Source organism: Schistocerca piceifrons, chromosome 3 (genome assembly GCF_021461385.2).
Source record: "Schistocerca piceifrons isolate TAMUIC-IGC-003096 chromosome 3, iqSchPice1.1, whole genome shotgun sequence".
In the NCBI taxonomy this organism is placed as follows: Eukaryota; Metazoa; Arthropoda; class Insecta; order Orthoptera; family Acrididae; genus Schistocerca; species Schistocerca piceifrons.
Window position 1 is genome coordinate 182,386,257 of NC_060140.1, and position 13,295 is coordinate 182,399,551.

Sequence of the window (13,295 nt, forward strand, 5' to 3'; positions counted from 1 at the left end):
GGATAATTTGTATACAGCATTGTCACAGACAATAACCGTGACCAATGCTGTATTCTGTTATCTCTGCCCGTCGTACAAGTTGGCTTTTCTAAACACGACAAACACATTTATCATTGTCATACTACCCTTATCTGAAGGACAATACTTATTCCAAATACTGTTGTTATTTACAACTACAGAGTGCGGAAGTTTCGCACGGATCCCCTATTTATTGACACCGGCAAAACTGTTTTAATACTACGGATAAACGTAACACCATTTGATCCAAGCCCGCCTTTTCGATTGACGAAGAGGCAGTTACCCATGAAAACTGCGTTTGCGGTCACTGTAACACGTCGCAGGGACTACCGCTTCAGACAGCAGGGTTGCATTTATCAAACCCAGTCTTTACTCAATGGCAGCTGTATGTAGCGTTTTCAAGGATAACTAAATAAACTAACATTTTTGCATCCCTTAAAGAAAATGAAAACCAAAAAGTACACGAAGATTACGTTCTTACATCAAATATCGTTTACACCGAGGTTCTGCAATGCCTTATAAACTATATTGTTCAAAATTATGTGCATAGGAATTTATGTACAAGGATATACCATAAATTCATGATTATTATTTCACGTCGTTCGGGCTAAGCTACCCTTATCCCAACAACTACAGTTATTCCAAATAGTGTCATTATTTAAAATAATAGAAATGGATTCCCTCGGCCTAGAATATTGCTCACGTTCCTCCAGTATAAATAAGGACTAACAGGGGATATTGAACGTATACAGAGAAGGATCCTAGGATTGTTTGACGCAAGGGAGAGTGTCATAGAGATATGAACAAAATGAACTGGCACCCATTTGAAAATGGATGCAAAGTATCCCGAGTAAGCCTACTTACAAATTGTCAAGAACTGGATTTAAATGATGGCTCTACGAATATGCAACCCCGTAACTATCGCTCCCTTGGAAATCATTACGACAGGATCAGGTCAATTTCAAGAGTCAGTCTTCCCACGCTCCACATGTGAATAGAACGGGAAGAAGCAGTAATGACTGGTACAATGAGAAGTTCCGTCTGCCATGGATTTCACAGTGGTTTGCAGAGTATGGATGTACGGGGTGGTTCACGAAAAACCGTCCCTGAATACTATACTGCTCATTGTTGCTTGCCAATTGTCATCTATTATTTGGAAGTTGTCGCGACTACGTTTCGTATTGTCAGTACGATAGCTGTTGCGACTTATTTAACACATGTGAAGCAAATATCTCAGCGAGATGCATCCTCCTCAGGAGCTAATCACAATACTGGAAGTGTAAGTCTCTAACGGTACATCTAAGGAGACGCGGCACTTTTTCACAAAGTAGTTTCTTGGCGTTTCCATACTAGCAAAGGGCAGTATAATGGAACTGGTGACAAAGAGGCGTGCTCAAGGGTCAGTTCGAGCTCCGTCCGGTCGTGTAGGTGCTGTGGTCGCGGATATTCGAGCGCGAATGATCTAGAGGCCGAAAACAAAACATTAAAAAAAAAAAAAACTCAGTCAGAACAAGCCATGAAGGCTCAACGTTACCGAACGGCCGCCGTGTCATCTTCAGCCCACAAGCGCCACTGAATGCGGATGTAGAGGCGCATGTGATCAGCACACCGCTCTCCCGGCCGTATGTCAGTTTACGAGACCGGAGCCGCTACTTCTCAATCAAGTAGCTCCTCAGTTTGCCTCACAAGGGCTGAGTGCACCCCGCTTGCCAACAGCGCTCGGCAGACCGGACGGTCACCCATCCAAGTGCTAGCCCAACCCGACAGCGCTTGACTTCGGTGATCTGACGGGAACCGGTGTTACCAATGCGGCATTGCCGTTAGCAGAGGCCAAGAAAGTAGGCACGTAAATTGTCGCAACAAGTGAACATTTAGCGTAGGTCTTGTCAGAGTGTTTTACACCATATAGGGATGAAGGCCTTACAAAATGACATGCGTCCAGAAACTGAAGGAGGAAGATAAGGCAAAACGTGTGAATTACTGTGTGTGGCCATGTCCAGCAACTGAGCGTGGAATGTTGGATCCGCTGCTGTGTTTAACGAGTGATGAAGCGTAGTTCCACCTGAGAGGACGTGAACTCCTCAAACACTAGATACTGGTCAGTAAACAGTCCCTATATGATTCATGTAACGGTCTTTCCGCAGTGGTTACAGATTACCGAAGTTATGCGTTGTTGGGCTGGGCTAGCACTTGGACGGGTGACCATCCGGTCTGCCGAGCGCTGCTGGCAAGCGGGGTGCATTCAGTCCTTGTGATACTAAAGCCGTCGGCACACGGACCGTGCTGTCGAACATCAACATTGAGCGTGTTGAGTTCAACGTGCTGCTGAACGCTCAGGAACGAGGCGACTTGTGCATACGGTACGTGGGCTCCAACGTGGTATACGCGATCGCAACACACTCCAGCGGCAGTTGTGGGATGTTCTAGTTCGCAAATCACACTGTTTCCTCAACGGGCAGCCGGCCGGAGTGACCGAGCGGTTCTACGCGCTACAGTCTGGAACCGCGCGACCGATACGGTCGCAGGTTCGAATCGTGCCTCGGGCATGGATGTGTGTGATGTGCTTAGGTTAGTTAGGTTTAAGTAGTTCTAAGTTCTAGGGGACTGACGACCTCAGATGTTAAGTCCCATAGTGCTCAGTGCCATTTGAATTTGAACTCAACGGGCACGCGTAAAATTCCCACGTTAGCTCTATTAAAAAGCACATTTGCTCTATTGCCCATACGCTAGTCACGTTGCTCTGTATGTAATATACACAAATAAAAACTTCAATATCCATGTACACGTTTTAAGACGAAAAGGAAAGTACCATGTCCAATAGATAAGGACAAAGGCTTATAAAAGTTCTATTACAAACAGTGTGATACAAATTAGTAGTAGTTCTCCACATAATATAAGCATCATTTCACCATTCAAACATTTTATTAAAACCCTAAGGTCATTCGTACTTGATCACTGTTCCTACCCAGTAGCAGAATTTTTGCAACATGTGAATTACGAAACGTAAAAGAAAAAGGAGCAAAATATCGTTATACAAGTAGCGCAAGCTGTCCTGTAGATTAAGCCAATCGAACAAACTCACTTCTCAAAAAAAGGTGAAATTACATTTACATAACATACTATAGGATATACTTATATTTAATAATAATGCATCAGAACCTATTACGCGAATGTTTGGGGAAAAAATTGACGTGGCGAGATGCGAACATCGGCACGTCATGCATTACGATGGGGATGACTCCCGAACGTGCTATTCCACGCTATGACGTTAGAAACTCGGCACGCTCAAATCTCAACGTTCGGATGCACGGTCCGTGTGCCGACGGCTTAACTGAGGAGCTACTTGAGAGACGAGAAGCGACTCCGGTCTTTTAAACTGATATATGACCGCGACAGCGGAGCGCTGACCACATGCCCCTCCATATCCGCATCCAGTGACGCCTGTGGGCCGAGGATGACACGACGGCCGGTCGGTACCGATGGACTTTCACGGCCTGTTCGGGCGAAGCTTTCCTATGGTTCATGTGGAACCTTTTCACTGTGAAAACATCGAGGTGTGGTGTGCCGTGACAGCAAGTCGGATCATGGATCCCGTATTGTTTGAGAGAACAGTAAAAACTGATGTTTACATGCGAATATTTGATTAATTTTACTCACAGTTGACCTCCTTCCTACTCCCCCCGCCAACCCCCTCCCAACGAACATACGTTTGCTCTCTTTCAACAGGATGGGGCGACCTGTCACAGTTCAAGCGAGTCAATCTTAGGAATTCATGAAAGATGCGCAGAAGAAGGTAATGTCAGCAAAAGACTATGGCTACCGCATTTGGCGGACCTAACGATTTGTGTCTTCTACAGTATATGTAGGGCAGTCTAAATTGAAAAGTGTATGCTAATGAAACAATAACATTACAAGACTTGAAGGACAATATTCGTAAGGAACTACTACGGTCGCAGGTTCGAATCCTGCCTCGGGCATGGATGTGTGTGATGTCCTTAGGGTAGTTAGGTTTAAGAAGTTCTAGGAGACTGATGACCTCAGATGTTAAGTCCCATAGTGCTCAGAGCCATTTTAACCGTTTGAACCATTTGTAAGGAAATTTAGAGAACTAATGCCGCAGAGTTGCATAAGGTGTATGTTAACACGTTAAGACGCGAGCAAAAGTACACTGAAGCACAAGAAGGTCGTTCCAAGCACTTTATGTAATCGAATGTAAAAGGCAAAAATAAATTCAGCGAATATAGAACTTTGCATTAGCTTATTTGTATTTTTTATTATCTAATTATTATATGTTTATCAATCTGTTGTTATATCTGTTCGTGGCGGACAACAATTCGTGCGTAAGTGGCGAGCAGTCTGTACTCGGTCCCGGTTTTTCATGCGCCACCCAGTAGATGCTGATTTAGATGTGTACTTGCTCGGCATGTGCAGTGTACCTATCGGATAAACCACCTGTACTGCTTCAGGCCTTGGTATGCGACAGCAGCAGAAGGTCTTGGTGGCCAGAAAGAGACCATTATTCCGTTGCGCTACACCGGGTCAGAGGCGCGGTTTTGGGAGCAGCCACGGCCACGGCTCTAAGTGGCTATCATTGTTACCTGCGCACAGCACTCTCTCGGCTGGCGCGCCCGCGTGCCATATCGTTACTCGTTAATCCACGGACGAGACAGTCGCTTGCTGGCAGCCGACAGGCTCGCATTTCTGTTGCTATCTCGGGCATTAAAGCGCCCGTATTGTTAATGAGGCCTTAAGCACACGCTCTGTTTAGGCACGGCCCCGCCTGTATAAAGTGGACAGCGTTATTCTAGAAGCCACGCTCGGCCAGGGTAACCCGGTGTGTGTTTGTACGAGTGTGTGTGAGTGTGCGTTAGTGTGGTATATGTGTGTGCGCGCGCGCCATTGTGTACGGGCGCCAACAACACAGATCTATAGGGGCGTGGGTGGGAAGAAACTTTTTTCTTCTCTCTCTCACTCTGGGGCTTCCGTGCCTTCAGATTATCTCCCTTCTCCTCGCTTTTCTAAATGCTCAGATTTATTTAAACGAGAAGCCGGTTGTGAGCGCGGCGGCGGCAGAAGCGCGCCCGCATAGAACGCCCGGCAGTTTCTTTGTAGCGTCTCCGGGCTTAATTCCCGTCTGTCACAGTAAAGAAACATTATACACGCGCTTTTCTCTTTTTGCCGCACCCCCTCACGCGCGGTGACGTCACAGCATTGTGGCAGCTTTCTCTTCCGCCGCCTCCCAGGCCGGCGCTGCCTTCACTCCACTTTTCGCCCCCCCTCCCCCCCCCCTGCCCCACCCCCGCCCCACTACAGCTGCGATAAATAAGATTCCAGCTCCAGCGCTCCTGATTACGCGCACTTGTCCGCCGGCCAGCTGCCTGTGTTCTAGGGGCGCGTCGACTGGCGACAAATCTAACTGCCTTCCACACGAAATTTGTTCCGCCAGCCGGTACTGACGGCGAGCCGGTGTTTGTACGCTACTGTCTGTGAAAACTGCAAGATTCGCAAGGAATGGTCTGAATCACTCCAAAATCACTTCACCGTCCTATGTACCCTCGTAAATTGGAGGATATATATGACAGTGCAACCATATTAAGCAAAATTTGGAAATTTGTGGTAAGGACTATGGGACCAAACTGCTGAGGTCATCGGTCCCTAGGCTTACGCACTACCTAATCTAACTTACGCTAAGAACAAAACACACACCCATGCCCGAGGGAGAACTCGAACCTCCCACGGGGGCAACCGCGCGAACGGTGACAAGACGCCCTAGACCGCACGGCTACCCCGCGCGGCCCATATTAAGCGATTAACACTGTAGAGAGGTGGCGTATGTAGGCCCAGGAGCCCTTAATTTTGTGTGTTCGGACAGGTCAGAGTTGCGCCACACTCAGTCGGTGCAGAGCCATTAAATGAAGTGCGAACGTGTAAGCAAATGCCGGAATTGTCGCATCCCGGCACAGCCTCACTATACCAGAATGAAGTAAGTCCGAACTGCGTAGCACAATCGGGTCGTTAACGACAATGGGTTAGTTGTAAATTGCTGTCAACCTTTATATCGGAGATGAGAGGGAGAGAACCTTCTTGGTTTGAAGCAAATAAGTTTCCTGAAAATAGGTTACAGAACTGCAATAGGCAGAAAAGATTGGTTAGTTTCTATCAGGTTTATTCTCACATATACTTATGTGAGGTGTTGGACCACAAACCCCTTAGTAAGAGTCAGTCTATTTATTCGGACTTGCTACTTCAAAACTAATTGCCGGTAAATATAAGAAACAAGTACAAAGCAATCACTTGTTTTTGGTTAGCACTGATATCTCTCTAAGTAATAGAGACAAAGACTGACAGCCTCTGTTCAACACTATTCCAGTGAAACTCTAAAAGTCCTACTGGACCTGCAGTTCCTGAGTGTCCACCAGTGTCTATCACCGTCTTCTCGTAGTTGAAGTCTTTATCAGCTGTATCGGCTGCTATGGACCTACTCGGCCCCGCTGGCGTCTCGCTGCGGAATCTCCAAACTGCCGGCACTGGCTCTGAATCTGCATCTGAATCTCTGCCTCTAGCTATTCCGCTGCCTGGCCTTTTATTTCGTTTCTCATGTACTCGGGTGCACACGAGTTAATTTGTTTCACACGACTCTTTCATTTCTATGTGATCGCATTGCACAAGAATGCCTATGGTTCCACACGATACCCTCGTTTCTAATTGGTCGGCTTGTGCAAGAATGCCTTCAGTTCCACATGACACTTTCGTTTCTAGCTGCACGCAACTTAATTTGGTTCCACACGAGTCTTTTCCACACGTGACTGACATTGTCTCTTGCTGTATTATCGCCCTGGTGTTTGCGTCTTCCATTGCGCAAGTCTGATTCATGCTGCTTCCTCTGGCAGGAAGTCAAACACTAAGTTATTTCATCAACAAGCCATGCTTGGCAGCTTCCGCCACTTATCTTGTCCCTACATCCTGGTGGACTGGACTATTTCTTAATGTCGGCAGGCTGTTTGCCTATGGAGCCTAGACTCTTATTATGGTCACAGAAGCAAGAATAAAAATTAAAATTTTCTACGGTCACAACAGTATGTCTCATGGGCGTTTAATGGTATAATATCAGAATGTGGGTGAGGGTGAGCAGGGAATAATAACTGGATTCCGGAAAACGATTTTGCCATACTGTGTTCGTATAGCGTACACTGATAAGACAGTGCTAGTGAAAGTCTGGGAGAGTTGGACTCAGCATAAAATTTGTGTGTTTCTCAACATTTTGACTTTTGGCAGCATGTCCATATAGAATGTTGAATAAACTTAGGTACGATCAGTTACTGAGGCAGTGCCATGTTAAATACAATAGATATGATAAAACCAAAATATTAATGAGTGGTCCATGTCACTCGTAGGTTTATGGATGAGATGGATCAGTTTACTGTTGAAGGTGGACCATATAAAAATTACCATACATGAAGAAAACAGACAATTAAAGTTACAAATTTTTGTTTGGAATATATTGCAGTAAGTACAGAATTATGCGTATACTACTAAATATTTTAGACCAGAACAATTTTATCAGTTTATTATAAAGATTGATTGAACACTGACGTTTGTAATGAGTTGTTGATTCTGTTCAAGCATTAGTCTATCTCCCACCACAGCAACTGCACTTATTGCCGAATATTGAACACCATTCACGTGACCATCGTGAAAAGGAAACATATTGATTCCGACCGTCGTTTGTATTAATTTCGTAATAAATTTCAAAACACCCAACATTCACTTCCATCCTATTCATCAAAGATATTTTCGTAACATTCTACAATGTCTGCATTTGATGAACATGGTGAGCTATTTATAGCATTTTTCGTTTTAACCTTCTTCAGTCTGTTTCCTTCTTCACTAGTACCTCCCTTTGGTGATCTTTTCGTGCATTTTTCTGTTTCCCTTCTTTTCTTATCCCTGTTTTTCTTTACAGATTCGGTATTTTCAACAGAGTCTACCTTTTTGGGTACAGTTGCTACCTTCCCCTTAAAATTCATGGTATTATCAATAGAAGGAACAGGTGATATTTCTTCTCAAAGTTTCGTCTGTGTTGGTTTAGGAGTAATCACTTCTGAAGTGATAATCTTGGAAATTTTAGTGTGGAGTCCGAGTTTGAGTCAGTGAAAGAATTTCATTTGTCCAGACAACTCTGGTCTTTCGATGTGCTTGGGATCACTAAGTATTTTGATGAGCTTTTAAGTGGTTGGTTGGCCTGTTTTTGAGATTATGCCCTTCCATTTGTTGACTCAGACGTATCTTGTCACAAAACAGCATAGTCTGGGGCTGTGGCCATCTCCAGTGGGATTATTCCACACGTCTTGATGCTAAATTTAACTGTGTTCCATCTCTCACACTTTAAAACAAGTGGTCCATCTCCCACAAATGACAATGATCCATCTCTTTCGATTTTATGGGAGAGATGGACCACCGCGACTTCTGTTTGCAGTCATCGAACTCGGTGGCCATTTTAGGATAGTTTCATATCTATACATTTGTCAAGCTCGCAGTAAAGAAACTGCACCAGTATTGTGCAAACTAAGCTAAATACAAAAATTATGTACCTACGCAATCAAACTTCCTGACTTACCAGAACATGGAAAGTAATTTTTCTCCAGAACTAACGCGAAAATAACTGCAACACTCTAGCACGACGTTTGTTCACAAAAGAGTTTCCTCACAAGTAGCAGAAACTGCTCTCTGGTGACACATTTGTGAAATACGCCTCTGATCCGCCTCACCCCGTAGTCCAACTCTCCCCGGCTTACTCTACGTGTATGGAGACAATGAGTAGGAGCGGATCGCACAGCGAGGAGCGGGCACGGGACCATAATATGTGACCACGGCGTGGGGTGGCCGCCATCTAGTCTGAATGCCCGCAACTGACAGAACCGCTCCGTCTGCAGTGTTGCCTCGATGTCAGAGCATTGCAGCGTGTGTGGACGTCTCCGCATCGAATGCTGGACGCCATCTTCTGAAGACTGAATTTGTGGCACAAATGTCATTGCTTCGGCTTCGATTGACAGGAATCCACCAACCGCTCAGAGTGCAAGCGGTGCACGACCGACATCACTGGCGTTCTGAGTGGAAAAAATCTAGTTTTCCCGGAAGAGTCCCACTTCAGCTTGTCCTACGGTGATGGCCGCATAAGAGCTGGATGCAACCATGGTAAACACAATTGACAGACTGCATTGTTAAGTGGCACAGTAGGCATGTGCAATGCGTTGGGGGTCCGATTCACTGGCGCTCCTGCATGCTGATCCATATGCCTCCATTTGAGGTCAGTAATGTGCAAGCCGTCTTCGAAGAACGATGGGTACCGCTGCTTCCCTGGCCCACATGTTTGCTTGAGATGTCGCCCATCGAACATACCTGAGATATGGTCCGTCGGCAATCTGGTCGTTGTTGTCCTCTTACAACCACTGTAAACGCTTTATGGCCACGCCTACAAAATGCGTGGCAATATGTTCCTCAGTGGTACATAAGGGCCGTCTTTGTTTCCGTGCCAAGATGTCTAGAGGCTCTGATTTCAGCGCGTGGCAGCTTCACACCATACTGAATTTTCTCGGTCAAAGCTCGTGTACAGTCCTCGAATTCTGAACATTTGTGCATTAATATGCCCACAATATGTGGAATAAGTTTCATTGTCATCACATGTCTCCTTCTTGGTTTTACAATCTTCAAAGTCAGTAGTGTCGCTGTGTCACAAGGCGGAATCAGGTACTTAAGTGCTGGCGATTTGCCTCGAAAACGCAAACTGAACCTATCTAGTGGAAACATTGCCCTTTTTTTTATGACAAGGAGTCTTTCATCAGTCTTCTGACTGGTTTGATGCGGACAGCCACCTCCTATGCGTCAACTTCTTCATATCAGAGTACCACTTTTATACATCCTATGAATATGTTCCACTGTAGGCTATAAATACGAAAACACGCGAGAACTCGAACTGTACCTGAAGGAGACCGAGCAGTAGCATAAATTTATATCTGGTCATCCTGATTTATAATTTTTGCAGGTCACCAAAAGCAAATGGTACGATGTTTCCTTCAGCAAGACTATTTTCCCCAGTCCTCTGACCAGTTTTGTACGACCCACCAGGACTTCTCTCCTGTGCCATCCTATTCATATCAGAGAAGCACTTACACACAAAGTTTTCGATTAGTTGTTGGATATATTTTAACGATTCAAATGATTCAAGTCAATGGTATATCCATGTCAGTCTACTAATTTTAAAACCCCAGTTCATGAAACGAAAATATAGCTTTTAGAGGAAAGGATCTGAACTGTTCTATAAAACAACATTATAGAACGAGTTTTGAATTTTAACAACTTGACTGTCACGAAAGTTTTTATAATAAAAAGGACATTGATCAGAAAGTTAGCAAATTTCAATCTGTATGTGGTAGCTTTCAAATAACTTTCAAAAACAATGTTAGGAAACAAACTAAAATGAAATGTTGAAAGTAATGGCTTTAACCACATTGCTTCATATTAATGAAGCCTAGTGCCGATTCAAAAGTAAATGAGTAAAATGCATTCAGGGGAACCAAGATTTTTAAGGAGTCTTAAAGGATGTACATGGATGGATAGGATACGAAATGAAGATATCAGGAAAGATTTAAACACAGAATCAGTACATAATAAAATATTAAATAATAGAGAGAACTAGACCGGTCCCTTACAAAGAATGGAAAACACCATATTAACCAAGGCAGTGTTCGATTACATACCGTGTTGAAGGAAGGATGAGGCCGAGTCAGGGCATTTTGGAGACAAATGATAAGTAGCAACGGTCCCCTACAGTTTTGGCTCCCTACTGTTCCTTCCAGACCATTGAAATTATACTCTGATGACTTAACACGAGTCCTATCGTCCTGTCACTTCTTGAAGTCAGTGTTTTCCACATATTCGCTTCTTCTCTAATTATGTGGAGTACCCCGTCGTTTCTTATCTTCCTCATATATCATCCTCCTCCTCCCTAACAGGCCATGAAGGCCCAACGGTACCGACAGACCGCCGTGTCTTCCTCAGCCAATAGGCGTCACTGGATGCGGATATGGAGGGGTATGTGATCAGCACACTGCTCTCCCGACCGTATTTCAGTTTCCGAGACCGGAACCGCTACCTTTCAATCAAGTAGCTCCTCAGTTTGCCTCACAAGGGCTGAGTGCATCCAGCTTGCCAACAGCGCTCAGCAGACCGGATGGTCACCCATCCAAGTGCTAGCCCAGCCCGACAGCTTTTAACTTCAGTGATCTGACGGAAACCGGTGTTACCACTGCGGCAAGGCCGTTGGGTTCCTCATATATACGTGAAGCTAGTCGTGAAAGGCAGATACCAGGCTGACATTCATTGCAAGAACTGTAGGTAAGTGTAGCCCACTCACAAAGGAGGCAGCTTCGATCGACACTTGATCATTGCTAGTCAGCCTGTGACCCATAACAAATAGGATTGACAGAAGAAATACTTAGGATCAAAATAAAGGCAGCGCATCTTGTTGTAGGTTCGTGTCGTCATCATGAGAACGTCATGAAGAAGCTCATCTGAAGCCAGTGTCAGACGCTACAGAATACCACCACGGTGTGGTTTACTGTTGAAATTCTCATACTTGAAACACGTATGTATGCAGGGTATTCATTAGAATCTCTGACCAGAGAGTTATTTTTGCTAGTCTGCGCTTGACCGCGCGTGTTCAGTTGGAGAGTAGTAGCGCGTGCGAGATGATTCAGTTGCGAGAAAGTTGTTGTACGTAGCGGGTCGCGAGAGCATGTAGTTCGTCAGTGCTAGTTGCGCGCGAGAGACAGTCGGAGTTGTGTGTGAGGAGTCGGCTGGCGTCGACATGGGACTCTGGTCAAGATTCAGGACGAGCTATATTTTTTAAATAAGGTAATGAAGCAGCATTGCGCTCATCTGATAATGTAATGCATCTTAAGTGTAATTAATTTGTTCAAGAACTGCCCCAATAATAATTTTGTTTTCAAAGCAAGTTTTAAAGAAAACCATCATTTGAATTGAAAGAACATTTCCCATGCATTTCCTTAAAGAAAAAATTCACTTAAATTCAAAGAATGTTTGCGATGCATTTCCTCCAAGCTATGGCGAAGAATGAGAGCAGAATTTAGACATGCAGTTTTACTGAGGTAAGAATTTCAGTTTAATTAGTGAACAGGGCCTAAGATCGACATTTCGGTCTATTTGCATTTTGATTGTCACTGAGATTTCATTTTTTATTGAATTGACTTTCATTTTTTGTGGGGAGCTTACACTTGGCTCAGACTGCAAGTTCTCACATTTATTGTCATTGACGAACATTATTTGCTGGGAGGTTACATACTGTACGTGCCAAGATGAGTAAACCAGTATATTGCTTCCTCCCACATATATGTGGAGAAAAGGTTATGAACGTAAAATTACGAAGATTCGAGCTCACATAGAGACAAAACTTTGTTCTTCCTGTACACCATTCGCGAATGTAGCAGAAAAGCAGAGAAATGACATTGGTATACAAATTACCCTCGCAGGTTCGAATCCTGCTTCGGGCATGGATGTGCGTGTCGTCCTTAGGTTAGTTAGGTTTAAGTAGTTCTAAGTCTAGGGGACTGATGACCTCAGATGTTAAGTCCCGTAGTGCTTAGAGCTATTTGAATCATTTTTGAACTCAGGGATATCCTGCAAGTGCGACAGTATGGTAGTGCCATTTTTCATCAAGACAATGCTTTTCCACAGATGGCATGTATCTCTATGAGCTATTTGCGTGATTTTGAGGCAAGACGCCCAAATCTTTCTCCGATAGAATTCGTTTGGGTCCTGCTCGGACGTCAACTCCGTTCCAGACTCTGCATCCAGGATATCAAGGACCAGTTGCAACAGCTGCTGGCCGGCTTGCTTCAGGAGATGATATAATGCCTGTATGACACACTTCCCAAACGAATCAGGGCATGGGTTTAGGGCAAGGGTGGTGCAGCGTCGTACTGAGGACTGAACTCATACTAGCTAGTTCTTTGTAAATTTGACTCGATTTTGTAATCGCTGCAATAACCTCATATGCTCTCTCAACGCGCGAAGTTTATTTCCTCCTACCCTCCAGGGTGTTTTACTTTTTTAGTTAACAGAATATTAAGTAATCTAGACGGTTCCAGAATGAGATTTTCACTCTGCAGCGGAGTGTGCGCTGATATGAAAGTTCCTGGCAGATTAAAACTGTATGCTGGACCGAGACTCGAACTCGGGACCTTAGCGTTTCGCGGGCA

General features: G+C 44.6%; 1 protein-coding gene and 1 pseudogene across 1 annotated transcript in view; both read right to left on the reverse strand.

Moving 5' to 3' along the window:
- LOC124788497 overlaps positions 1-13,295 on the reverse strand; it is a 92,512-nt gene that overhangs the window by 26,051 nt on the left and 53,166 nt on the right. The gene's annotated exons all lie outside the window — the stretch shown is intronic.
- On the reverse strand, positions 1,726-1,843 carry LOC124790276 (annotated as a pseudogene).